The sequence below is a fragment of the Aptenodytes forsteri genome, unplaced genomic scaffold (genome assembly GCF_000699145.1).
Source record: "Aptenodytes forsteri isolate BGI_AS27 unplaced genomic scaffold, ASM69914v1 Scaffold138, whole genome shotgun sequence".
Lineage (NCBI taxonomy): Eukaryota > Metazoa > Chordata > Aves > Sphenisciformes > Spheniscidae > Aptenodytes > Aptenodytes forsteri.
The window spans coordinates 798,120-824,702 of record NW_008794014.1 but is presented as its reverse complement, the minus strand read 5'-3'; positions in this window follow the sequence as shown (position 1 = coordinate 824,702).

The following is a 26,583-nucleotide window of genomic DNA, read 5'->3' as shown; positions in this document are numbered from 1 at the left end:
TAAGTGTGTGGAAAGTCATTTATCAAAAATTTCTGTGCAGCTTATTCAGAGAATTCAGAAGTTATATTCTGTTTGATACCATGGCAAAAATATGCAAAAGTGATTGTGATTTTGAGTGACTCCTTTTACCACAAAGTGAGTATTTACCTATCTTCAAAGGCATCTAATTTCTTATAGAAAATGGAAGAACTCAAACTCAATACTTACCTTTGCAAATCATAGCTCTATCCACCTTTGCTAGTCATAGCAGTGAGACTTAGTTTTAGCAGGAAGGCACCATGTTTAAGAGTAACAAGGCAGATAATTCAGTTGTGGATCTCCTTGCAGACACCTTCAATTTAATTAGCTGGTTTTGCAAAGGAGACTGCCTTCCCACCTGAATATGCAGACATATTACTTGAGATCAGTGTCACAGCTGAGTCATGCCAGTGAACACCAACTAAAGAAAATCATGCAAACACCATGCAACAACAGCAGCATCTTAATAAATTTGGAAAAGAATGGAAGCCAGCTCTGTGCTGGGTGCCTGCGTTGAAACCTCACCAAACAGATGAAGAACTATTTACTAAAATTAAGTAAAATCAGGTGGAAGAGGGATTCGATATGATTCAAATTGCCATGTGAAATCAAAACATTTATCAGTAATTTACTGATAACAAATTAAAAAATACTGATATTAATTAAACAATTTATTGATGACTGATTAAACAAATGTACTTGCAATGACACCATATCTAAACATCGATCCCTTTCTTGCATATTTTATAACTGCTATATAATCTTAAAAGCCAATTACAAACATCTGACACTTTTTGGTGGGGAAAACATCTATATCTGACAGACTGTGGTCACTGCTGTTGAAGTGTTTCGCCACAGATCACAAATTTGAAATAATGTGTGCTGACTTACATTTGCTACATCTTGTAGACAATTTCCCCCTCTTTGTATTCTTTCTTGCATTTTGCAAGATCACACACACTTGGATGAAACAGTAAGCCAATAGTTAATTTACCCATTTGTTCTGTCTTGTGGACAGTGAGAACCACTGAAACAGTGGAGAATCTCAGTTTGGATCAGAATACCATAGTTTAAGCCCAGATTTTATATTTTGTCTTTGACTCATAGTAACATTATAAATGACATGTTTTTGCAGTTTATTTTGTCACTGTTATTATTTATATAGTATCATAAATGTACACCAAGGTTTAAAACAATGATCCATAAACTGTAACTGAATGAAAATGGGACAGAAATCAATCCCTGCATCTGAGCTGCTCTGAGCTTTGGAGAAATGCTATTAGAAACGTGATGTTAATGGGAAACTTGTATTTTGGACAGGCTGGATCAAACCCACATACCTGAACTTTGGTACAGTCTGGTTTCAGACCTCAACTTTTGAGCTCTCGTCCTCACTGCAATTAATTCTGCAATACATGGTTACCAGAGATGGTGTCCTCTACTTTTCAGCTGTGTGCATTCTGCACAGATGAAACATTAATCTTCTGGTAAGTTCCATTATTATGGTCTTTTCAGGAACAAGTGCTGAAATCGCTGGCTGATGACACAAAGTGTTGAAATAAACATGTATTAAATCATTAATAACTAAGCATAACAGTATCATCTTGGCTGCCTCTAGAGGGTTCCGTGTGGTGTGGGATACAAGTGATGTCCCTTGGTTTATTCCTCTGTTGACTCTAAATCCGGCCACTCTGAGGCAAGCTAGGCAGCTGCAACACCCACATGCCAGTTCTGGAATTAAATTTTTCAGCAGTTAGAAAATGAGCTGGCACATTTGCTCGGCTGGTTCTAATAAAGTCATTTCTGGTCCAGGTCTAGAACAACCTGTGGGACTGTTTCATGGCCAGGCTGCTGGTGGGCTATTTTATTTTAATACACCCATTATATTATGAAAGAATTTGCCTGTCTGTAATATGTCAAAGGATGAAGACTGGTAAAAAGGCAAAATGAATTGAATCTTCAAAATTCTTTATGGCTTTGAGGGAAAATAGGCACAGATAGTTTTAATCTATATTTCTGCAATACATTTTAAGTGAAGACATTCTATACTCTATAAGATAAATAGTTCCCTAATGAAATAGCCCTGTAGCATTTAAAATAACTGGAATCAAGTTTTCTACAGAAATATATTAAGTTTCTGTAAAAATTGCTTGAAATAGAAATTTATGTATAATCAGATGTTTAGAATATCTTAGTTATGTAGTGGAGGGGTTCTATGTGATGATTTCTTTGATAAAAACACTATTGAGAGGATATTGTCTAATACTATGTTTCCTATTGAAGTCTATCAATGTTTCCATAAATCTCTAACAGGAAGGGCATTTGCATTTTTCCCCACTTGGAAGGCACAGATAGTTTTAATCTATATTTCTGCAATACATTTTAAGTGAAGACATTCTATACTCTATAAGATAAATAGTTCCCTAATGAAATAGCCCTGTAGCATTTAAAATAACTGGAATCAAGTTTTCTACAGAAATATATTAAGTTTCTGTAAAAATTGCTTGAAATAGAAATTTATGTATAATCAGATGTTTAGAATATCTTAGTTATGTAGTGGAGGGGTTCTATGTGATGATTTCTTTGATAAAAACACTATTGAGAGGATATTTTCTAATACTATGTTTCCTATTGAAGTCTATCAATGTTTCCATAAATCTCTAACAGGAAGGGCATTTGCATTTTTCCCCACTTGGAAAACAACCAAAACTTTCATCTAGTTACAGGGAAGGGAATCCCTGCCTGAGAAACAAGTCACTTCTGGGGTTTCATAAAGTCAGTGGGAGAAATGCTAAAATGGAGTAACTAAGAATCATTTATTTTCACTAACTGGTAAAATCCTGGCTCAAATTAAGATAATGACAAAAGTCATGGAAACAGCATTCTCAAGAAATCCATTGTATTATGATTAGAATGCTTGTGCCATAAACTGTCTCAATCTATGGCATTTAAAAGTCTTCCTACAGACCAGATACAAGCATTTTGTATAAATATTTTAAAATATTTACTAAAGAACAAAACCATATTGAAGTCATATTTTAAAACTTACTTTAAACTGACTTCAGAGTTTGCATAGCCACTGATGTTTATTCTTTGATCTGACACAGAAAAACTAAATCTTAAGCATTTTCCATCACCAGAGGTCATTTGAGCCATCCATACAGTAAACCTCAGCTTTTGCCAAATCTCCAATTGCTTAGCGGTGATAAAAGCAACAGAGATGGTAGAGAAGGCCCAAGAAACTCTGAGATTTCCCTCGTGGCCTTCCTTCTTAATGTTCATTGTTTCAGAGCTGCAGAGGAGCAAAGGACATAGCCTCCAAAGCAGCCTGAAGCTGGAGATGCATGAGGAAGAAAATCCTGTCCTGCAGAAGAGCAGCCATGCGATGATCTTGTTAGGTATCCTCCTCGCTTGCTGAGGGGGGACAGTATTGTTCCCATAAGATTGCCTAGATTTTGGCCGTTTGTTGTTGGTTTTCCTCCTTGAGGTGCGGCTCCTGGAGTTGTGAGAAGGTGTTTTAATTTAAAAGGGAGAGGGAAGAAAGGACATTCCTAGTTCCAGAGATTGTGAAGCAATGGTAAAAAATGTGACACCAGTCTGACCTAATGGCTAAGAAAACAGATGGCCCCATATTTTTTTCTTTTTTTTGAATAAAAAAATATAATTTCATTTGTAGCATGACTCATGGTTCCTGAACGATTGAGGCCAGATGCAGGTGCTGTATTGCCCCTCTACATTTCATTCATCCATCTGCATTGTAATTCTCAGTCTAGGCTTAAAGGCACAGCTTTGATCCTGCAAGAACCTCCTTAATATCTACTGGATTTATCTGCTACGGAACGGGATCTCTCTTTTTGGCTACGTTTCCATGTCATCTGCCCAGATCCGCTCAGCCCTTATGAAACATGTATGCCAGATAGTTCTAACCTTAAAAAATTAGAAAGTCAGCTCTGTAGGAAATCCCAATTTTCCAGTGCTTCCTTTTCACCCAAATTGGGTCAACATTTCAAAATATTTTTTGCATACAAATTTTTACTAAATAAAATTATATAGACATATCAAAGTGTCTGAAATCAATTTAGCTTTAAACAACATCCACTTGAGTCAGTGAAGTGTCTCAGAAGAGCTGTAATTTTGGTCATTCATGGTTGCATTCTTATTTATGCTTTAGCCTACCTGTCTAAATCGTATTTCTGACAATGCACATCCTTTAGCATTTTTGTGCCACTTTCAGAAATTATTCTTCCCTGGACAGACAACTTCTGGACAATTAATTTTTGGTCTTAAAGAGTCCTTTAGCTAAGCTGTGATACACAATTCTAGGGATAAGCAGGGATTCACCTTCCTGTAAGAGAAGTCTTACCCTTCTCAATCTTAGCATAAGATCTGTTAGTACTTATTAGTTCTATTACAGTTATGTGTAGTAAATCCTAAACAGCATTAGAGTCCTGATATACAAGGTACAATTAAGTAATGTATAATCTTGGTAGACCTAAATATCCACAATGCCGGTGTCTCACCAGAAGCAGGTTTTAAGAAGGATAGACAAAGCAACAATAGCCTGACTGAAAATATAGATGAGAATTTCTTCCCAAGCACGAGGGGAAGTGGGAGAGGGTGCAGAGGCGTCTGTGAGATGATGATAAGAACTGGCACCATTAGTGAAGTGATGGTGGAAGTTGACCGAACAATTCGACATTAGATTTGATAGGGGGTATACCAAGGATAAGCCAAGGCCAAGTGTTTGTGAAGAGAGTGGGAAATGGTTCAGGCTGGAGCAATGCAGAATTTCTAGTTAAAGTTAGATTTGTTATGAATTTACTGAAAACCGCAATTTCTATCATACGTGTGCAGTATACATACATGGAAGAGTAAAGTGTCAGAGGAGAACAAGGTGCCACCTTTTTATCAAAAAGCTTAGAGACAAGCGATTTTGGCATGGTCACAAAATACCTTGTTTCAATTCCCTGCATCTGGAAATTTTAATCGTACTATCATACCATCTAACATATTGCCAAAATGACAACCTATTGGACATTGTAAGACATATTCCTCCTGGCAAGAAGACAGTTCTAGCTGACAAAGGATAATTAAGCGTGTCCCAGAGCACCGATCAGAACTTCCTGGGTACATGGTTAATTGCTGGGCCACTAAGTCACTTTCCTACCCTTGTTCTCTGTCTTCATGACCATTTAAATACACATAGCAATCTAGCTCCATCATGAGTGATTTCAGCCCCAGTGAAGTTTACTTAGTAATGAAGATACCCAGCTGCTTGCTGGTGACTTCAGTTCAAATCCACCCACTCCCAGTTTCAAAACAGCATGCCTTCCTCCCACCCCTGTAGCCTGTAGTTGTCTAAGATAAGGTATTTTTCTGGAAGTAGTAAGAGATGGCTTCTGATGCCCTGAAACAAATTAGAGAATTGAGGCAGTATCAGACATCTCTTCTGTATTCTGTAAGCCTCTGCTACTGGGTAGGAGAGGATTAGTACTACCTCCTCCCATAGAGTTTGGTGAATTTAGCACTCACTTTATCTGTTGGAAATGGAAAAAGTGATTTCTTTCAGTCTGAAATAAACCCACCACACTAAACAGACTTTATTTTATTTTCTCAATATTTCAAGATATGTAAAACCAGTCACATTTGCTTTAATCCCAGTTTGATCAGACACTGGTTGCACAGAGAGGTTGTGTAGACTCCATCCTCGGAAGTTTTCAAGACCTGACTGGATAAAGCCCTGAGCAACCTGGTCTGATCTCATAGCTGACCCTGCTATGAGCAAGTGTCAGAGACCTCCTGAGGCCCCTTCCAGCCTCATTATCCTATGATTCTATCATCTTATGTTCAGTCAAGTTTAGTGATTTTATTGAGTTAGTCAAACTAGAAAAACCGATACTTTACATATTCTACTATCTGCTTAGCACCAGTACTACTGTGTGAGTTCATTAAGATTTAGTCTCCTCTGAGGCAATTTAGCAGCTGGTAGGATTTTTTTTTTTTTTCATTTTATTTATTTATTTAGTGGTTGACTTTCTTCCATGCCAGATTAGATCAGATGGCAGAGAAAAAAGATCTATGAGCTGTAGCAGAACTGATGAGTGTCTGCATGGTATAAACTAGATCACCAGCATCACAGAATATCAAGGAAACTATCTACCAATTGTTGATCCTTGAGAAAAAAATAATAAAACAAAAATTAATCTCTATGTAATAGTCTAGTAAACTATAAAATTTCACAGTGTTCCTACAAACATAAAACCACAAGTCTAATGAGGTTGAAGTTTCATTTAAGCATCCAAAAAAATAAATTTAAGTCAATATTTAAAAAAAAAAAGTCACCAAATTATCCACCCATTTGTAACTTTTAAAAACAAAGCCTTAGAAAATTTATCATATAAAGCTGTAGGAAAATGGCTGAATGCCATTCCCAAGTGATATGAAGTCATGCATTTTTATTGCCTCTGACTTCAGCTACTATTATGTTACGTTTTCAAAGTGTTCTGAGATGAATATGACAAAAATTAAGAAAACCTCCTGTAAAGTTTTCTTCCTTTTCTGGGATGCTGTTTCTGGTCTGGAGAGTTTTAGGGCAGAGTAACCATTAAATCAGCTAATCTAACCTTGCTATATAACTAAATTATTACTTTAATTTATATATCCATACATTAAACACAATTTTTATGTTTAGCTAATACATTCTTTCCAGAAAGACATGATCTGAAGACTCTAGGAGATGAAGCATCCACTGATTCTGTGGATCTACAAAAAGCTGGTCCGGTGATTCTGCACTAATTTAATCTAAATTTCTTTCCCAGTTGCTTTCCACAAGCAGTACAATTCCTTTGTTTAACATCTTTCTTCTATATAAAGCTTACAGGTCTTGACTTCCCTATTAATTTAATGTAAGTTTCTCAAATTCATCTGTAAGTAATTCTGAAATCATGTAACAGTCTTGAACCTGGTAATGCACAGGGCTCAGGAACAACTGCCCTTAAAAGAGAATTACTATGTAACTACAGGATGAAATAATGAATCTATTAGAGGATGCACTACAATGCCAGTAACAAGAAGAAATGAGCTTGAACAGGATTTTGACTAACCTCAAGATGAATTTAAATGTTGAGATAATAAATACCATTTGGTCTCTGTCTAATGCTCAGAAATAATTTGTCCAGTCATCTCTGACAAAGCACCATATATTTCTGGACTCATGTGTGCTAGTCTTGTTGTTGTGCTTGGCTATGGCTACAACTGCACTTGACGTTTTTATCAAGAACACAGTGGACAGTTGTTTGGTCTTTTTCTGTCTCTTTCTCTGCATAAGCTTTTGTTGTTGTTGTTGTTTGGGGTTTTTTTTAAATCTCTTCCCACTGTGCCATTTCACAAAACCTATGTTCTGCTGTGACACTCAGGACTCCCGTTCTTTCTCGTGTCAGTGTGCCACAGCTTGGCTTCATGGTGACACAAAACAGGCTACTCTGCTGGAAAGGCATGTGCAAGTGGCTGCCACATTTTGTCCTGATAGCCTATCTTCAACGCCTTGATGAAAACATCCTGATATCACATCCCCAAAGAAAAGGAACTGTACAGACAGACCAAAATGCCACTCATAAAGACTGGGACAGTGGTTTGAATAACTGATAGGGAAATTCCCCTGGGGGTAACATTCCTGTTCATCCAGCAGCTTCCAAGTTGTATCAGGGCTTTCATTTTGATCTTCCATACCCAGCCATATACTGCTATATCAGTATCTGCATTTGAGTCTTCAAGCCACTTCAAGACAGATGCAGTTGAATAACTTTGCAACTAGTCATACAACAAGGATCAGAGGAATTAGATCATTAAGTCAGGCAAATAATTGCATTCTTCATTAACAGAAAAAAAATGCTGTGAAGAACAGTTGTGACCTGGTTTGAGAATAAAATTGTTAGATTTTCATATTAAAAAGACAAAAACAATAAGAGAGATAGTTGATTTCAAGCAAATGTTTCATTTGACCTGAAGAGAAAAAAATGTTATTTAATTTCCAGGGAATTTTTACTTCATTTCCTTTTTGAATTGTTTTCATTTAATATAGGCAAATTTTAAAACTAAATAGATTGGCTATTCAAACATCTTACCAGCTTCTTTCTGACTAAAGAAATTCAGCAAAATCAAGACAAACTCATGAAAAGTTCTGGTTGTCAGGGATCTGTATTGCAGTAAATAAACTATCCAAAAGAAAAACAAATGCTTATACCTACTAAAGAAGTCTTTTTTTTTTTTTTTTTTGTTTGAAAGATAAAACATGCAAAGCTGCCTAGAACTTAAGGAGGGAAAATACTATGAAATTTGAGATAAGCTTCACTCTACAGGTCTGTGCAAAATTTGAATATTACAGTGGCATTTGCTAAAGAAACCACTAGGATAGATAAAGACCTTTTACTCCTTGAAAATCATCTTTTTATTTAACTGCAGTAACAAAATGCAGATTTTAATCTCGTAAAGTTTCTATCTGGAACATTGTTAAAATGCAGAAAACCCAATTACTTATTAAGAAAGCAATGCAATCAAGATAGAAAACAATAGGTGGCAATATCTCCTAGCAAGCCTAATGTGTAAAGTTCAATGCCATGTGCAATCTGCTGCCATATCCACTATCAATACTTTCCTTCTGAGTCACATGTAAGTACTGAGAATGCAGATTTAGTGTGTCCATGGAACACAATGTACATCCAACAGAACGGCATGTGTCCAACCCTATGGAAGGACATACGTCACCGAGCTCTGCTGAAAGCCATTGGTGCTGCATTCAAGCAGGGGCAACCCCTGAGCATTCAGAATCTATGGCAGGCAAGAATTTGACATTTGTTTGTTTTAAGTAAGTATTATTCTATGTTATGCCGCTCTGTTCAGCTGCAGAACCACAACATGGTCTCTAGCTTGCTCACTTCAATGAAATAGTAAATGAAATCATTTTATGTAAAGAGCTAATTTATCCCAGAGCTGTTTCTAGGCTACTTTCTTTCTGTCCTTCACACTTTTTTCAGCTGACTGACTCATACGGGAATGGATAGACCAGAGCAATTCACTCGGTGCTAGCAGCAGCAGCGAGGTTCCTGGGAGCCAACAAACCCAGATTTGATACCTGGTTTGGTCACTGAGCTGCTCTTTTTGAGGCCTCCCACACATTTTCTGGTCTATTTAGAACATGAGTCCTCTGGGGTTGGGTTTGGGGTTCACTCTCTCGGTACATGCCTGCGCAGGGCCTCCTGCAGAAGGGTCCTGATTTTGGCAGAAGTATTTATTAACTCCTGGAAGGTAGCTCAAGAAAACGTCACTGCTTTTGTGCTGCCAGAATGCAGGATCTCTCTTCAAACAGTAGCTAAATATGGGAAACCAAATATCATGTCTCATCTTCATTTCCTGGAAGTACTCTACTGTTCACTGGGTTCCCCTGCACTTAAAGGACTGACTATGCAAAGGACACTGTAGAAGAGAAATCAGATAGACCCCTCTGGATTTTTCATGCTAATCTAAACATGGAGTAAAGAATCGTGGTAGAGAGCAGCACTACCTCTTTGCAGTTTAGCTTTCAATCTGTCTGATACAGCACTTTTTGGGGAGGGAACGTGTGTGTGTTAAGGAAAGGAAGGAACATGGGCACGTGATTTACCTTCTGTAGATATATCTACACACACACACACATATGAACGTGTCCCTGCAGCTTTGAATCAGATACTTAAGCCACCTTCAGACACGGGAGGATTTTCTAGCATGATGATCTTCTTTGTGCCTCACTGATTTTGAAAAAAAAGGCTGTTTAAATGCTGCTTTTTGCAAGCCATACATTCTGAGCTGACTAATTCTCCAGGACACTTTGTGGTGTGTGATCAGAGTTAAACCTTATATCTCAGGATCGCTATCTTCCTGTCTTTTGTAGCTGTTTGTGTAGTGACATATGTCTATCAGAACAGCCACAGGTGAATAGTTATAAACTTTGGTTTCCAAAACTTAAACTTAACCAATGAACTATCCTCCCATTTTGAGTTTGATCTTTGTTCTTCCATTTACTGATTTTTCTTTTCCTTCTCTCTTTAACGTACTCTAGTACAAGCTGGGATTGAAGGACGAGCTTTCCAGAAGCATTCACCAACTGTATTGCTCACTAACTTCCAGACAGCTATCTTAAACCAGCACTCAGTGCTTGCAAAAATCCTTTCAATTAGTTACCTGAAATGAAATTATTTAGGCTATCAAATGACTGTAGTAAAGAAAAGAACTCCTCAAGATATACAGCTTAATTTAATCATTTAATCAGACCATTTTATGGTGACACTACAACCACTACAATTCAGGTCTGAAAATTGCAAACTGCTTTTCACATCAGCTCTGTTGATACTTATCTGATGCTACAACTTGACTCCAGTTTTTATTCTCCTTATTTGTTCTGAGAAAATTTGGCCTGTAGTTTGCGAAAACTGGTAGTGTACCAAGAGAGGTCTTGTGGAATTAGAAATGGGAGAAAATGAGCTTAAAATATGCATGTACTTGTTACTTTAAAGTTCTATAGTAGATGAGATATCTACAAAGTATACATGGAAAAATACTGCTCTTCTGTAGAGAGGCGAGCACCAGTTTAGGAGTATGCTTTAAAAGAACAGATCCAGAAAATAATGGGTGTTTGGACTGCTGTGTTGTTCAGGAGGCTGGATTAGAAGATGGTAATCGTAACATGATGCTTTAAGGCTGCAACTTTTGCCTAATTCACTGTCCTTAAGAACAGCCTTGAGAAATACAGTAAAAGGTTCATTCTCCGTGTTTCTGCTGTGTCAGCTGCTAATCCTAAATGAAACTATGAGCTACAAAGCAGAAGCCAGTGAAGATGAGATTGTCGTGTAGGCTGGGGCTGGCATATCCCTGACGGCTTTAACCCAGTGGAGACCCTGAAAAAGTACCCTCACTCCTAACCCTTGTCACAACCAACGTTTTCGTTGCAACAGCTACCCTTGCTAGCTACATTAAAGCATCCCAGCGTCTAGCTTATAATTATAACCAGACCTTCATTTGATTACCCAGGGGTATCTCAAGAGTGGCTTCATTAATGGAAACAGGCTGCTCTGTGTCCTTGGGACAAGTGCAAGAGAAACACTGATTTGGTCTCCATTTGGAGGGCTGGCTGAGCTTGGACAAAAACTGCAATCAGTTCTTGGCTTTTGTGGTATGAGAAGGAAGGAAAGATCCCCTGAAGAGAGCAGTGTGATGATAAATCTTTTCTTCTTTTTTTTTTTTTTTTTTAATATGTATAGTTCATATGTATTGTTCGTATTATCAGCTACTTCATATCTTTAATCAGTGCCTGGTTTAGGTAAGAAGAAATGTGTTGAATGAGGTGTTCACATCTCACTGATATCAAGATTCAATTGAGGGACCAAGTCTCTTAAGCTCCTTTAAAAACCCAGCTCTTAAGTTTCTTGGGAAAGTTGCTGTTCAATTTGAACAAGAAAAGGAAATGGGCCTGGGGGGGATTCATGGGGTGGGGACATAATAGAGGAAATTGAAAACCAAATGCTTTTCTTTCTGTAGCTTCACAAACATTTGTTGGATATTTAATTAACTTCATATTTGGTTTTGCAGGCCGGATCCCACATTAGTAGCTTCAGTTGCTAAATATGTAAAATCCGAACAGTTATTACTGTTTTAATCAGCAAAATTGTTAGCTGTGTTCTTTTGGTGTTGGTTTATGGAGGCCCCATAAACTGGCACACAAACATCCAATGTCCTGCCAGTTTTGTTTTCTATTTTGGCTGATTAATTCAGACACAGAATGGGGATTAACTTCCTTGTTCTTCATGAATTAATGGTGTAATGTTGAGTACAGATACCATCCTCAGTCAGGTGCAGACTGTGAGCACTCACAGGAATCTTAGTAATGCTTGTTACCTTTTTTTTTCATAAAACTTTTTTCTTTTTCCACAGCACTCTTCTCACCTAGGGGGACAGAGCAGATCCCCGACTGACAGTGTGTGCTGGCGCCCACCCAGCTGATCCACAGGGAAAAGGGGTCACTTAGTTCTACTTCTGAATCTCTAAGAGATAGCTTGTGGGTTTTGTTGCCTTTTTTAGCTCTATCTCCATGATTTATGAAATAATTATGTCAACTTTCTACAATACAGGAATTCATTACAGATTAACACTCAACTATCGGATCCAAATGGGGGAAAGGCGAACAATTAAAGCTGCCTAACTTGGAGAAATATCTAAAGAACTGCGCCTGTAGAGAGGGTTAGAAACCTGCAACTCTTGCCAGTAAAAAGCATGGCCTTTAATTTATTAAAAATAAGTGTTTGCTTGCTTTTATTTACTGCATGCTATGGCTTACTGTTTGATAGCTCTTCTTTACTTTGGGGTTTGTTTCTGAAGCTGAAGGAACAGGGTTCTTGTCTTTGCTTCAATGTATGTATAATTGGATATGAAAATATCTTTGTCCCTCACCACTCACTGATTTGTGCACTTGAGCTTCAAGTAACAAGACTGCTCTGAAGAAAACCAAAAACATACTTCAGTCAAAGGTGACCCCATTCTGTTTGCAAATTAAACATAAATGTTAAATTTTCTCCAAACTCAAGTGTTCAGTTTACTTCTCAACCCGAGTAAAGTTCTTTGTATGCAGACTTTCCACAATGCAGCCAGTAGTAGCTTTGACAACTTTAAGGCTTTAGATATCATTGAGAATTTCACTTTAATAAATTATTTATTGCAAAATATTTCATAAAGGTTATCCTGTTTTAAGTATAGCAGTCAAAACAATAAGCAGATATAGGGCTAAAAAGCATGAGTTTGTATAAAATAGGCTTAATTTATTACTTTCTAGTCTCATGCTGCAGAAGCTGTTTGTCTGACAGGACTTGGGTGAAGCTTAAGACCATGTTATGAAAGATTGGGAGAGACATGGGTGGAGGCTGTTAAGCTGCCATTTTACTACTTTGATTCGTTAAGTGGTTAATTATATTGTGACTTACATATGATTTTTATATGGTTGTCTAATTATCATTTAAAGTTGTAAATCTAAAACTTTAGAGCATTTTTACATAAATACAAATAAGTCTACACTGATTAAAGCTCACATATTTTTACCAGTTTGTTTGTTTTTATGCTTCTCTCAGCTGGTACACTGAATATTTCTGCCCCCACCATAAAGGAGGTTAAAACATTTGGGCATCTATACTGTGGAGGAATATTCAGTTTTTTAAAAAGCTCTGTACTGGATTTTTATCTCCTTTTTATTTACCAGTTCCTCAATCTGTGTTACATATTTGCCCATAAAACCTAAATGCTCTGCCTGGGCCATTTGTCAGGGTTCTTTTAGGAATAGGGCCATATCTAGTGTTCCTTGTCCACCTAAAACCCTTTTGTCAGTAAAAGGACTGGGAATATAGAAATGGATCCCAGGAGGGATATATAGTAGCTATGAATAGTATGTTAGTTGACCACAAAGCAGAGCTGTTACTGGCACAAAACAGAGACAGCTCATTAGAGAAAAGAATATTGTAGTATTGGAAAAAGTTTTGCTTCAAATTGCTTTCCAAATGTGGCATTCAGAAATGAAATGGACCACAACACCCAAAAAGAATGGATGATCTTGAGGTTAAGTTATGGGATTTTAATTCCAGGAGAGGTCTTTGCCAGTGAGGTTTGTGGTAATGGACACACTACAAGCTCTGTCTATGCCTTTGCTTTTTTCTAAGTGGAAGTTGTTCCAACGGGGGTACAGAATTTTTCTTCACTCTAAAGCCCTTAAATGGATTGTAAGATACAATTTCATATGTTCTCCTGTCTTCAAAAGAAAGAATGGACCGTGTAAAACTGGACAAAGGCTGATAATTCTTTACCTGGCATGTGGGTTATTTGTGAAAATATTTGTGCAGTAACATTTTACAGGCAGGTTTAAAATTTTGTTTGCTCTGTTGAACAGAATAAAAAATTTACAGCATTTTTCTGTTTTCAGAAACAACAGTCTTTTCGTATTTCCCAGGCCTCAGTACAGAATGTCTTGTGACCTACTCGGTCACACAAAATTTCACAACATGGACCCAGGAGCCCAAGAGATGTCAATGTTTCAATAAAAAGGCTGGGCAGTTCCTGAATGAAACCTGAGCTTTCCCACCCTTCCTGCCTCAAACACAAAAGGATAAGTTATGTCTTCTTATGACAATGTGAGTTATTTGTGACATTTACATGATCACTTAGTATGCTATAAACTACTTGGTATATCATATAAAATGCTTATATTTTTTAGTGTTTCCTCTTTCATTGTAGCTTATTGTAATATAAAAATTCAGTCACCTAAATGTTGGACTTAATCCAATGCAAATTAAATTTCTTAAACTGTTGGTACACCCCCTAATTAAGGACAGCATAATCCCTTCTGCTATAGTAGGCAACTGTAGGTAATAACTAGAAATACGGCATTTCTAAAAGCTACATTTTTATGGTTCTAGTGTGTTTTGCAAACCTTTGGTAGGGTCAATCTCATTTATGAGCTTCTTTAACTGCATTTTCCTCATACCTTTTAAGCTTCGTACTTCATATAGTACACAGTAGGTCAGCTTTGTGTAACCCACCAGAAATATTTGAACTGGGTCATAAGAGGCTCAGTCTAAATTGTTTAGCTTTTCCTTATCTTATAAGCCTGTCTTTTCTCTAGCTCTAAGTCTAGGGTCCTTTCTTTTGATGGTCACTTTGTTACATTTCAAAGTTTAAGCTATTGTTTCCTTCTCTTTACATTTTATAATGTTCTCAGTGTTGAGATTAGGAACAGAGGAACACAATATCAACCCTCCTGGTTCAGACCTAGGGTCCATCTCCTCAAGCATTTGTCTCCAACAACGGCCATAAGTAGATAGATCAAAAAATAATACAAGGCTTGGCTTTATCCGTTCTTGCTGAAACAATGACACGTGGGGTAAATAAATTTTATACTTTACTAACTGTAGTAGATCGAACAAATGGGATTCAATCATCTAACTATAAACATCTACAGTCTAGACATGTACATCTGAGCTTATCACTTTAGGCCCCTTATAGTCAGTGGGGAGAAATAGACCCTGCTAAAGTGTAACTCAGTTTATCCTAAAGTCAATAGCTAAAATGCCTAGGATGAATTGTACTAAAACATCTATTTTGCTCCTTTGAGTCTAAAGGGAGCTTGGGTTGACTAGCTAAGATACAGACAGAAAGCATTTACATTTGGTCAGGTGACTTTCACACGAGGTTTCACACTTTATTTTGTAATGAGTCATCTGAATCTTGTTACTGATACTGCATTTTTTAAGACTTAAATGTAAGTCATTCTGCTATGGAAATCAGGCAAGGCTTTGAGTTTTCAGGGGTGAAACCAAATGGTTCCAGGTCAGCATCCTATTTTATTGGAACAACCTTAAGTGGCAGGAGTGTGGAAGTGTGCTGATCTCCTTTTTCTTATACATTTATGCTACCTTTACAAGAGCTTATGTTGTCCAGGAGTACCCTGAATCAATAGATTTTCTCACAGTCAGGCATCTTGTTTTCATACCTTCTTCATAAGTAACCTGAACTCCCGAGGAAGTCAGACTGCTTCGAGTCTGGCCTTCTTTGCCTGAGTTGGTCACAGCTATAACAGTCTGGTGGTTAAAATATTAGCTTGAATCTACATATCAGTCCTCTCTCTACCCATCTTAAGCCAATGTCTTAACCACAGACTGTAGACAGTTAGTCACTCTCACACATGTGTAGCATTTTCTGAAAATTTCTTTACAAGTAATATCTCTCCTCCAAATAGTTTGTCTTGTATAAAACAGTATAGATGGGTGAAATTACTGATTGTCAAAAATCCCAGATGACATGTCTGTTTGACAAGCAGGTCATATGGGCGAGCTGGCATACTGACATGTATGCCGTGCTACAGAAGGCAACAGGAGTTGGGTGCCTCACAACAATTTTTATGAAAATCCCTCCCCAGACATTTTGAGAACAGATTAATTCTTTGCTGATGCTGATTTTGTGCCATCACATTCTGAAGATCCAAGTCTCAGAGGGGTTCAGGCATCTGATGTCCATGGGAGCTCAGCACCACAGAGAGTCTGAGCCCAGATATGTGGTCCAAAACTGTCAGGTTGACTGAAGTCCCTCCAAGTGAGACTGAGGATGAATAACTCCGTCCTACTATAGCTCCAGCGATGCCAAGGCTTGGCTGGCTAAATCCATATCTCATCAGGATGCAAACCAACCTCTATGGCTAGGGAGTCCTGTGATGCTGCAGACAGCCAGCAATGCCCAACAGCCAGCTAGAACCACACTGTGCTGTAAACCTTTCCAATGCAGTAAGAGGGGAAAAAAAGGCTTACTGGATACGCTAATCCATTTAAAAGAGAGAGGGGAACTACTCTCTTTTCCCTCTGGACTTGCATTAAGAATATTTTATATTGGAATTGTAGTAATGTGTAGCAATTTAGCATCTTTTATCTTCATAGACCACGTATGTATTCTCAGTGGAATAAGTGGCAAATACAACATGGACATCTGAAATGTGAGATTGTCTTTTCCAACCTAAATGATTCTATGATTCTTTGTGTTCAGGCTGCTGGTGGCTGCAGTGAGCAGTGGAAAATCTATACAAACTCTTTCCAGCATAATGTTCTGAATTGACAAACCTGTAGAAATATTTAAATTTAAATACTTAAATTACATCTACATACATAATTTTAAATGTTTTATTATTAGTGCATTGATATTTTATAATCTGGGTCACTAAATGGGATTAATAGAGAAAAGATCTAATTCAATACTTCTACAATGTGTCATGAAAATAGGTTATTAGTTATGTAAACAGAAGCTAGCAATTTTTCTCACAGATATATGCTTGTATAGACAGTCATGTAGTGCAGAAAAACAGTATTTTTCTTTTCATTAAATGTTGCTGGCAAAAGTAATATTTCAATTGTGTGAGAACTTTAGAAATACAAATACATTAATTTTTCCTAAACCTGTCATATGCGTAAATTGAAATCTTTTAGCAATTAAGATATTGAAGTGTAGCTTATGTTTTGGTGGAAATAACTACATGAGGTAGCAGATTTAAGGGGCAATTAAACAGGTGTGCATGAACCATGAGCTAAAAAAAAAAAGGTAATAAAATACAAATAGAAGTTTTTGTGACACTTTAAGAAAGGATGTCATTGCAAAATTATTTAGGAAAAAATAATCCCAGGAAACTGGGTTCTAGGAGCCCAGTGAGGTTCTTCTCCAGGTATGTTGGTGGGAATTCCCCCACCTAAATTTGGATGATTTTTGTCATAAGGCCCCACATTAGTATTTATTCTTCCTAATTGCTTCTGTCTCATTTCCTGTGCCGTACAACTGTTGATCATGGTTTTATCCTTCTTTAACAATGTCTACCAAGTTATGGGGAAGGCTCCTCACTGGTATCCCTAAGGAAAATAATATGGATGGCCTATGAGGTCAATAGCAAGAATAATAGGAAACACAGCAGTTATCAGATATTTCTGAAAACAGCTAAAACCAGTGTTCTGCACTTTGGGAAAATTAGTCAGTGAGTGATAGTGATGATGAGGTGATGGAACTCAGCTTTCTCCCTCATCGTTTTCATGCTAATGTTGCTCTGGAACCAGGCAGAACTGGATTGCTCTTACCTCAAGTTGCTTGTGCAGTATCAGTTTCCGTTCATTCAGCTGAAATACCTTCTTCCCTTGAGAAGAGCCATTGCTATTCTTTTTTAGCTCAGACTCACAACTGTTATGAGGAATTGTTTAGAGTTTTAACAGTTAGAGTCCACATGTGAGGAAGAAACAGTCCCCTCCAAACACACTCATAGTTCCCTGGAGATTGTTCCCTGGATCCAGATTACTAACAGTGGGAGGAAGGCCAACACAAAGGCATAAAATATGATGGAATGACTAAAACAATGTGGCATGGTTCTTAGGATGAATTTCCATAACCCAGTATTCATGGATGTTGATTGTTTGTTGCACAAGATGTGGTATAAGATGTTAATTATTTTATTTATAATTGTTGAAAATATTCATTTAAGTTTCAAAATAAATGTGCTTATGCCTCCTTGGTTTGTTTCTGACTTCCATTGTATATGATGGAATGACTAAAACAATGTGGCATGGTTCTTAGGATGAATTTCCATAACCCAGTATTCATGGATGTTGATTGTTTGTTGCACAAGATGTGGTATAAGATGTTAATTATTTTATTTATAATTGTTGAAAATATTCATTTAAGTTTCAAAATAAATGTGCTTATGCCTCCTTGGTTTGTTTCTGACTTCCATTGTCAGAATTAATTTTTTCATTTATCTGTTCTCTCACACTTGTTCCAGTGTAGATTTTCAAATTTCTGTACCATGAACAGGACATTCTACTACCTACACCAGCATAGTGCTGTAGCTGGTTGAATTGCAACTATGAGTAGATCTGTTATAGAAAATAAAACTGGAAACCAGAATGAAATATGCATGTAAATAATATATATAGTGGAATACTTTATTTATAAGTTTCAGCAGATAGGAATCTGAACAGATCAGTTTTCTAATTAATTAATTTAGTTTAATTCTGGATAACCTGAAATGTTTCTATAGAACGTTTTTATATCAACCCGAAATTGCTTGTTCAGATTGTTTCTGTATACTCTGAGCTATTATTTGTGCACATACAGTATGGGAATAAGGCCTTTAAAATGTGAGTTATACCGTGACAGAGAATTATTCATCTGCAGTCCCTGGAGTTTAAAGATGGCAGAAATGTGGCTTTAAAATTCAGTATGTGGAGGAATCCAGATCTTATGTATATACTTCAAAAGAAAATAATAAAACTATTTGTCACAAAGTACAGATTCATCTGCATCATTAACTTATTATCAACATTTATTGCAGGCCAGTTAAAGACAGAAATATTATATGATTGTAACTGACTGGAGAAACAAGTCTGAACTTTTTTTTTTTTTTTAATAAGGTTCCTTTTAAATTGTAAGACTATATAACGGATCCTCCATTTATAACATAAAAGAACACGAGCAGGAACAAGACAGATGGATTTAGTTGGAAATAGATTCTTTCATCCTGAGCACCCTCAGGGACCTGCAAGAACAAGCTCCGGGGATAACAATGGGCAAATACAGAGGAATGATCTTTGCACTCCCTCTGTCTGGGTGTCATGGTTTAACCCCAGCCGGCAACTAAGCCCCACACAGCCACTTGCTCGCTCCTCCCCGGTGCGATGGCAAAGAGAATCGGAAGGGTAAAAGTGAGAAAACTCATGGGTTGAGATAAAGACAATTTAATAGGTAAAGCAAAAGCCACGCACACAAGCAAAGCAAAACAAGGAATTCATTCACTCCTTCCCATCGGCAGGCAGGTGTTCAGCCATCTCCAGGAAAGCAGGGCTCCATCACGCGTAACGGTTACTTGGGAAGACAACCGCCATCACTCTGAACGTTCCCCCCCTTCCTTCTTCTTCCCCCAGCTTTATATGCTGAGCGTGACGTCATATGCTATGGAATATCCCTTTGGTCAGTTGGGGTCAGCTGTCCCAGCTGTGTCCCCTCCCAACTTCTTGTGCACCCCAGCCTGCTCACTGGTGGGGTGGTGTGAGAAGCAGAAAAGGCCTTGACTCTGCGTCAGCACTGCTCAGCAGCAACTAAAACATCCCTGTGTTATCAACACTGTTTCCAGCACAAATCGAAAACATAGCTCCATCCTAGTTACTATGAAGAAAATTAACTCTATTCCAGCCAAAACCAGCACACTGGGTGAGGGTGTTTTTTCCTGGCTAATTTAAATACCCCAAACCAAATAACGGCCCAAAAATGGCAGTCTACTCTCTCCTGACTCCTGGCTTCACATCCCTGCCAGTCCTCTTGTGAGAGCATGAGTGCTTTGGTGTTGCATCAGATCAGAGAACTCATTAAGACAAAAGCCAGATGTTTTGTTGGCTTATTAATGGGGCTGCTGTTTAGCTGGATCAGCAACTTGGAGACAAGGACTCCACATGCAGACTCTTCCACCTCACTTTAGGAGCAGAAGGAGGGAACAAAGTCAAGAAAAGGCAAGAAGATTTTGGAATGCTCTTGACTAGCAGGAAGCAACTATGAATGTATAACTCCATCCAAGGAGATTTTATTTCAAAATTCAATGCTTTTGATATAGCAAGGCCTGGGCTTCTAGAGCCTAAATACCAGTTCCTGGACCTTAGCTCTGAACAAAATCTCACTAGCGCTAGAGAACCTGACTTGAGTTTTACTGCTCAAGTCTCATCCCAAACAAGGGGAATTCCTCATGTAGGTGCGTGGAAACATCTTGGTGATGCCACAGAGTAGGGACAGAGTGCTACATAATATGGGCTGGCCACAAGTCCATAAGAGCTTATATATAACCTCATTGTCCCACACACAAGTCAGGGACTGAAGGGTCAGCAGAAACTTAGGAACCTGCATGCCCTTTGAGGCACTACTCTGCAAAAACTGAGCATTCAACAAGCATTTAAATTGCAGTTTATTTGTTGAATAGTGGTGGGAAGACGGGCACCTGTCCACTGGGAACTGCATTGACACTGATGTCAGCAACTCTTTCCACATACACAACTGGAGAGATTTCAGACAGGAATAATCTGAGATAAGCCTCAACTTTCTTCCTAAATCCAAACCTCCCAGCATTTAGTGGGGGGCTCAGAAGTTGGCCTGAACCTTTGCTGCTTGGGCTGGTCTCCAGTAGGAACTTTCAGTGGCTGTGACCAAAGCTGGACAGGAATCAGAACAAAGTAGATTGGTAAAATCTAAGGATTTCATTACCAATTCCCTGAACCATCCAACCCCTTTTGAATGAGGCTTTCTGCCAATTTTCTCGCGGGTGATATTGTTTTGCCTCAATGTACAAGTTATTTAAGGAGCACCTCTTTAAATACAAACCTTTTAAGGTAAAGTTAAAGTTTTCTCCTAATTTTTTAAAGTTATAAGGAAAAAAAAACTTAGAAAGACCCTTTCTATGCCAAGAGAAAGACAAGAATTTTCCACCTTGCTGCTTAATTGGCAATATAATAGTTTAGAATGTACTTTTAAGAGGTTAGGACACACTAGCCAGTATTATCCTGCCCAAATGGCATTAGTGCTTTGTTAACACTCACTTATACTGCACTTGGTATGCAAGAAGCCTTCTTGCTGTTATATCATAAGGCTAATTTCTAAAATGTCTCCAAAATATCAAACTGGCACTTAGATGAAGACATAAATGAAGCATTTGAAGTAACTTAAAAATCTGAAATAAAATAAAAATTATCATCCTATAAAATATGACACCTTATTTTTTCTAGTAGCAATTGGCATTTTTTTTCTGGTCTGGCTTCATCAAGGTGTAGCTGAGCACATTCTGGATGAAAATGATGTTCCCAGGTTCTGCACATGATGAATTTGCAAGCTATAAGTATGCAGGTGTGAAATCTGGCACTTTCCAAGCTGCACATTTGTACTTACAAATTCACTCAAGATTTATAGCCATTACTAGCAGATGATGTCATCAGCTGTTGCACATATTCCCTACTTCATTTTCCCAAGGTAGGATTTAAATTTTTTTGAGGAATGTTGAACTGGCAATGAGTACTGATAATGAGCAAGAAATAGCAGGGACATTGTCAAATTGTTTTTAATACCAGAACACTATTCTTTTGCGGTTAATACTCTGCAAAATGTTAATGCATCAGTAGCTTTGTTACCAAGTAAATGCATTTTCCCCAATATTAGAAGGTTTTTCTCTTACCTATAATTTCAAAATTGCTAATGCAGCAAGAAGGTGACTGGTTCAGAGAAGCTACCCTCGAGGGAGTGGACATAAAATCCAATCCTGCCCTAATGGGACAAAATTCCTTCTAAGATTACTAGAAGTATTTATATGAGTTGGGCAAGTAGGTCTTGGCCCATTTTCATTCTAAATTCTGCTTGGTAGGATTTGGATAAATCTGGAGTAACTGTATGGATATCAGTGGGCTTTTTTCTGGACAGCCACCAGTGCAAATAAGAGGAGAAGAATCTGGCTCTTTGCATAAGGTTGCTATTTATTCAAAATATGCTCCTACAGGCTATTCACATTCTTTCTGCAAATATTTTAGTTGTGACTCAGGGCTATGGATTCAATGTGAAATGAATCACAAAAATATCAGACTTATAATGAATGATACATAAAGAAAAGATAAAGTCTGTATTGAACAGTGATTTCAAAAAAAGGGCAGAGACATTTCTTGCTGCCTATAAGGGGCAGTCATGAATCATGACTTACATTATACCTTGTCCATGACTTATGGGAATTTTATTTCTTATAGGGAACTGGAGAAACCTTTCATGGAAGAATTATTGACATATGCCAACATCTTTTATGGCAAGATGTTGTTCCCCAGCAGTAGATGAACAGCAGTGGTTGCCCAGTAGTAGGTGTGCCAAGTACTGTATAAAGCATGTCCACTGTGAAACAGTGTTTCTTCCATCAGATAATACCAAGCAATGGCTAGTGGTAAAGAGGATGTGTTACTTCATGCAATTGAAACTAACTACATTCTGGCTGAGATCACTTTTCTTCTTTTCTTCCTGGAGATCATGAAGTCATCTCAATTTTTATTTGCTCCTGCAAGTTAATTTGCTTTTAAAACTTAATGTAGGCAAGGAAAGTGAGAGTTTGTCACAATAAAACCCCAGTATATTTTGTCATAGGAGCCTGTTCTTCCCAGAACCTCTATTTTGAATACACAGCATTTGTCTATAGTTCCTACATTGACCCCGAACTGGATTAGATCCTCGTTCTGAGCTAGCAGCAATGTTGAAGTAGTTCTTGGTAAATTCTTTGTGGTAAATAATATATATAATATATTTATCTGTTTTTCTGATTATAGATGGTCCAATGATGAACTTTTTAAAAATATGTGTATTTTTAATCTGTAAAATAACTGTCAGTGTCTGGCTTTGAAGATTTTAGTACTGAAAACTTAAATATTGAGTTAACGGGGGAAAGCTTCTATAGAGCTATTTTGATTTTGCAACCATACTGAAAGATCATGACTTACTGATTTACCTCATCTATTGTTATGCCTCAGTGACAGCAGAAAAGCACTTTCAAAGTCAATATATTCCTGGGACTGACCTCTGGAGATGTCCAATCTCTCCACTGACTATAGAAGGGGATTAGGATGATTCCATTTGTACCATAGTAAGTACTTAAATTTGCTGAACTGGGACCAAAGCATCTGAAACAAAATTTTATTTATACTGGAAATGCTCATGCTTACAGATATTGATATTTATAGACATACAAAACTGCCACTTCAGAGAAGTGTCATCATCTTTTTAAATCACACATAGATGTTTCTATAATTTACCATGTCAGCTCATCAAAATAAAGCATTATGTTATATCACATGAGATATTGCCTGGTTAGGAAACTCAGAATAATGCAAATACTATGGTTTAAGTCTGCAAAGCATGCAGGAGTTTCTGGATGGATATGCTCATTGTTCACCCAAAGGTTTTTTTATTTCATTTTGTTTTCGTGAGGGTTTTTTTTTTGTTTTCTATTTGCAGTGAAAATGCAAAAGACATTAATCAAAACTTTCTTCTGGGAATATGTTTTCCAACCATCCCTCTAAATAAATAAATAGGAGATTTGGCATTTTCCCATATTACACATTAAAATCTATCAAACGTAATAAACATGACATACCAACACTAAATATGAACTGTAAGGTCTGTGAAGTATGAAGCCTCTTCTTACTGTGTCTGAATCACCAGTTCTCTTTGGGTAAACCTGGTTGCAACACAAAATACTATTAATTAAAATATTAAACTCATGGCTCAGATAGCCAGCTGCTGTGAGCCATTCAAGACTCAGCCATTTAAACGCTGTCAGGAAAGAGACCTCATTTTATAACCACTTCCACTGTGACTGCTCATGACTCTGGTTGCTAAAATTCTGCGAAAATAATTATTCAGATCTTCACATTGTTCTCTCTCTTTCTTTCTTCATTTCTTCCTTTCTTTTCTTTCTTCCTTCCTTTCTTTTCTTTCCTCCTCCCTCCCTCCCTCCCTCCCTCCCTCCCTTCCTTCCTTCCTTCCTTTCTTCCTTCTCTTCTTTCTTTTCTTTCTCTTCTTTCTTTCATTTCTTTTATTTGAAGCTGGACCTCCTTACCACAGAAACCGTCCATTATATTCTGACAATGTTCGGCTTGGACACAGACTTGTGCAGCTCTGTTTCAGTTCGGAAAAGCAGAAATGCACAGCAGTCAGCTCGGTGTCCAGGCTTTCTATCTGGTCCTCATATTACATCCTTTTTTTCTGCATACATCTGGTAAGGTAGTTTTCTAAATTTGTCAGTATTAGAGCAATGCAAACTATTTGTGAGAAAATCTCCAAACCACATGGAATTCACCTGCTTCCATGTTTCATTACAGGTCTGAAATTCAGCCCAGCTTCATCAAACATTTTACAAAGTTCACAAATCTTTCAAATACACCTGGCTGAGGTATAGTTCTGCATTTAAGTTATCCAAAGCCCAGAGTGCATGTGAAATCAAAGGAACCTCTTTAGTGTTTAGTTTTTGGTTTTTAATTCAGTTTTGCTCTGTGCTGGCTCAGTTTATTCAGGCTCCAAATTCGAAATACAACTTTTCCTTCTCCCTGAACTTTCACCCAGCTTTTCTCTGTCTGCCAAAATGTGATCAACAGGAATAGCTCTGAAGACCTCACCTCAGGCAAAGCTCCCATTTCCATTTTCCTCAAGGGAAGCTTGACCTGGTTAAGAGGACTGATAATGAGCAAGAAATAGTAGGGGCAGCCTCAAGTATTTTTAACACCAGAATGCTACTCCTGGGTAGTCAGCAGCCTGCTGTGAAATGCATCAGCAACTCTGAAACTGTGAAAAAGATGCTTCCCAACAGAAAGTCAGTATTTGCCTGCAGTTATTATTTACTGTTTGTTTAGCATGATGTGCTCAGCACAACATAAGGCACAAGTAAATGTAATCTCTAACCAATAACACAGAACATGGATTAATATAACAATATTTTTATCTGAAAGTTTAGCATGTCCAGGTTGATCTGGCAGGGAACAGGCTTAGCAAATTCAATTTTTGTGTGTCCTAAAGTACCACACTAAAATATAGACACTTTCTATTCTGTTCAGTTCTAGGGAGAATCTTATACCTCTTCATATCCCAATGCCCTTCTAAAGAGCATGATGTCATGTAATTAATCTCTGTTATACGCAGTTTATCTTTCTGCAGTTCAAGGAGATACTCTATGCATATCATTGCATTTGGGTAACAGTTTTGGGGAGGGAGGGTGGGAGAGCTGAGTGATAAATGTGCTGCATGTATCTAGCAGAAAAGTGGGTCGGATGAACGGCATGTGATAGACAGGACAACACGGGTTGTTGGGGTTTTTTTTTAACGTTTCTTTTCCTGTGAGAATTAATTCCAGAAACTTGGACCAACCCCTTGAAAGGAATGTTTTCTCTGCACAGACAAGTGTTACCTTCTGGGTGGAAAGCCTTGCTGTGCCTGGGGAGGGGATTTTGCATCCCAGGTTCCCACCCTGGTGCCAGAGAGATTCTTTGAAAGCCTGTCCACACTGCCAGCTGCAGACAGATTCGCTCCTCCTGCATTAACCCCAGAACCAGAAGGGCGGTTCTGGATAAACTGCCAAATCAGGCCTGGAAGCAGAATAGTCACGTTCACACACAAAGGGCAGGGTATATTAGCTTGGGCATGGCTCCAAGTACATGCAGCTATACTGCTTCCAGATGCAAACTGGTGAGTCCACAAAGTCCTACTCTGCACTTGCATGGACTTACTAATTTGGATCTCTGGACCATGCTCTATTTTGCCACTAGCTATCCTGAGTCCAGGCCATCAATCATCTTGCAGGCAAGGGGAAAGACTTTCAACTCTTTTTTTTTTTTTTTCTTCTTAGAGGAAGCCAGTGGAGAGAGAGGACATTCTGGGATAGTTATATAGCTTGTGTTGTTGGGTTAAGCTACTGCATTTAACTGCAGATTCCTAGGACAGATGGCTTAGGGCCCAGGTGTATCACATTACTGAATTCCAGATGGAAGGTGAGAAAAGCTTGTATAAACTCAGACCAAGGTCATCATCTACTAGGAGAGGTGGAATCTCCTTGTCAGAAACCAGGAGCAGAGGAAAAGGGAAGCCAGTTGTACTCTTATCATTGCTGCACTGAACATCGGAAGTTTAGAGGATATTGGCTTAGAATCGAATAGATTAGAATAGAACAGAATAGAATAGAATAGAATAAACAGAATAGAATAATTTCAGTTGGAAGGGACCTACAACGATCATCTAGTCCGACTGCCTGACCACTTAGAATCATAGAATCATTTAGGTTGGAAAAGACCTTTGAGATCATCAAGTCCAACCCTTAACCTAGCACTGCCAAGGCCACCACTAAACCATGTCCCTAAGCTCCATATCTACACGACTTTTAAATACCTCCAGGGATGGTGACTCAACCACTTCCCTGGGCAGCCTGTTCCA